This window comes from Arachis duranensis, chromosome 6 (genome assembly GCF_000817695.3).
Source record: "Arachis duranensis cultivar V14167 chromosome 6, aradu.V14167.gnm2.J7QH, whole genome shotgun sequence".
Taxonomy (NCBI): domain Eukaryota; kingdom Viridiplantae; phylum Streptophyta; class Magnoliopsida; order Fabales; family Fabaceae; genus Arachis; species Arachis duranensis.
Window position 1 is genome coordinate 70,680,995 of NC_029777.3, and position 2,914 is coordinate 70,683,908.

Consider the following 2,914-nt stretch of genomic DNA (forward strand, 5'->3'; position numbering starts at 1 on the left):
ACAGTGAAGATTTCACACCTCTTCGATTTGATCTGAAAAGAGAGAGAACACTCGCATAATTAATAAAAAAATAAAAGGCTAGGAGAGAAGTAAAATAGCAAGAAAGAATGACAGAAAGCAACAAAAATACCAGGAAAACTCTAGGTGAATATACCACACCTATCACTAGTAGTAGTGGAAATAGTATTGTGAGACCTAACATCCAAGCCAACAACTTTGAGTTGAAGCCCTTACTCATTCAACTGGTAAAGTAGGAGCAATTCAGTGGTAGCTCCCACGAAGATCCTAATGTCTACATGGCTAGTTTTCCGCTACTATGCGACATTATCAAGAGCAATGGAGTTACCACAAAAGCCATAAGATTGTGACTGTTGTCGTTTTCATTGAGCGATAGAGCCAAGCAGTGGCTTCAAACTCAACCTCTGGAAAGCAAAGCAACATGAGATAACATAGTTAGCAAATTTTTAGCTAAATATTTTCCACAATAGAAATTAACCTAGTTGAGGAATGATATTAATTCCTTCTCCCAGAAAGATGGAGAATCACTTTATGAAGCCTAGAAAAGATACAAGGAGGTGCTAAGAAAGTACCCTTATCATTCATTCCCTAAGTGGCTTCAAATCCAAAATTTTTATGGAGTGTCACAAACTTTCAGGACCATGATTGATGCATCAGTAGGAGGATCATTGCATAGAAAGACACCTACAAAACCTTTAGAATTGATTGAAATAGTAGCTGCCAATAATTACATTTACTCAACCTAGAGAACAATGAAAAGAGGAGTGATGGAGATGGAGACATTGGACACACTCTTAGTACAAAACAAAGTTATGTCTCAACAACTCACTTCACTCACTAAATAAATGGGACAAATGCAAGTTTCAGCCATCAAGACAAGAATTATCGTCTACGAATTGTGTGCGGGAGCTCATAAGAATGAAGAATATGAACTATTCAAGGACGTCTAATCTTCCACTGAGTAATATTATATGGAGAATTCTTTAAGACCACAGAATGATCCTTTCTCAAAACATACAATCCTAGATGGAGGAACCACCCAAATTTGGGTTCAGAAAATCAAGGATAGCAAAACTTCAATGCTCCGTACCAACAGCAAGCACCTTGTAACACCCTTACTTTCAGAATGTCACGCTTCTGACTGCGCCACTCTGATAATGAGAATGTTACAATGACTTCCTTATATTTAATAATAAGATATGAGCCTTTAACTTGAAATCATGTCGTCATTTTCTTTTAAAAATCAGAAAATACTTTTTCTTAACCTAACATTCATATATAACCAAATTAATATCACAATTCTCATATGTATATACTTACATACAAACATACCATACTTTAAATACAAGTAACTTATAAATATACATGCATACATATCATTACAACTTCTATCCCTCTTACAAATAAAATAATAAAGGTGAGAAAAAATTATAACTGTATATACAATAATATAAAATACAATCTGATGCTTGAAAGAAACTCCTTAAACTTTTTGTCCATCCTAAAAAGGAAAATTTGTAGGGGTGAGAACATCGTCTTCGCTGGTTCTTAGCAGAGGTTTTTTAAGAATTGTCATAAGAGTATACGTATAAGAAAAGAATTGATTTCAACTATAGTGATTATCGCTCGTCTTATGAATCTATTCAAAATATTAACAATTTATTATCCAAAAATTCAAAGTTCACTTCTTTAGTTAAAAGAATTTCAAAACTCAATTAATATCTCATAATACAATCAATTATGGTTTGCGATCCAACATATAATCAAATTTCATTAGGGCCTCCAACCCAAATCAGATCAACTCGGCCTTCGGCCTAAATCAAGTCAAAACACGGCCTTCGGCCTAACTCAAATCAAATCATGGCCTTCGTCCAACATATAATAAGCACTATCATCAATTCATTCGTCAATACTCAGTTCTCAAACGAAATCAATCATAGACTTCAAACAGTGCAAGGCAACACAATCAGGAACAACCCTCGATATTATCACTGCCAGCATGAGGGATCTCTCAGTCGTTTAATCATATATAAAACAAGACAAGGAATACACAAACAGAGAGGACAATTACAAGAATTAGTTCAATTAGCATATAGATACAATTATTCAAATAGGCAAGCCAATACAAGATGCATGATAAGCGGATAAATGTAGGTTAAGAATTACTAAAAAGGGTTTTCCAAATCAACGTTGCAGGTACAGTCTCAACAAGTGTATCACAAATAAATTCAATGACCAGGAGTAGAATCCCGGGTCATTTCCCTAGGAGTTGACACAATGATGCAATTTATTGGTTAGGATTTCCTAGAGATTTTTGAAGTTGAGAATAGGAAAAATAAATAACTGGAAAATTAAGTAATAGATAACTAGCAAGAGTTAGTAATTAATCAATATAAAAGGCCTTGGTTCGGGATGAGAATCGAAATTTATATCCTTATTGTCTTCTCCAAGTGTGACGGTAAAGGCTCATTGCTCTCACTTAGTTATCCTCTAACAAGTGAAGGAAAGTCAAGTGAACACTGATGAGCGGATAATTTGTATACTTTTTGGCATTGTTTTTAGTATGTTTTTAGTATGATCTAGTTAGTTTTTAGTATATTTTTATTAGTTTTTAGTTAAAATTCACTTTTCTGGACTTTACTATGAGTTTGTGTGTTTTTCTGTGATTTCAGGTATTTTCTGGCTGAAATTGAGGGACCTGAGCAAAAATCTGATTCAGAGACCAAAAAGGACTGCAGATGCTGTTGGATTCTGACCTCCCTGCACTCGAAGTGGATTTTCTGGAGCTACAGAAGCCCAATTGGCGCGCTCTCAACGGCGTTGGAAAGTAGACATCCTGGGCTTTCCAGCAATATATGATAGTCCATACTTTGCCCAAGATTTGATGGCCCAAACC

General features: G+C 35.0%; 1 non-coding gene across 1 annotated transcript; it reads right to left on the minus strand.

Annotated features, from left to right (window-relative positions):
- Nucleotides 1-498: 498 nt before the first annotated feature.
- On the minus strand, nucleotides 499-604 carry LOC127739873 (small nucleolar RNA R71). The gene has a single exon (XR_008000615.1). It is a non-coding gene; the product is annotated as a small nucleolar RNA R71 (small nucleolar RNA).
- Nucleotides 605-2,914: the final 2,310 nt, after the last annotated feature.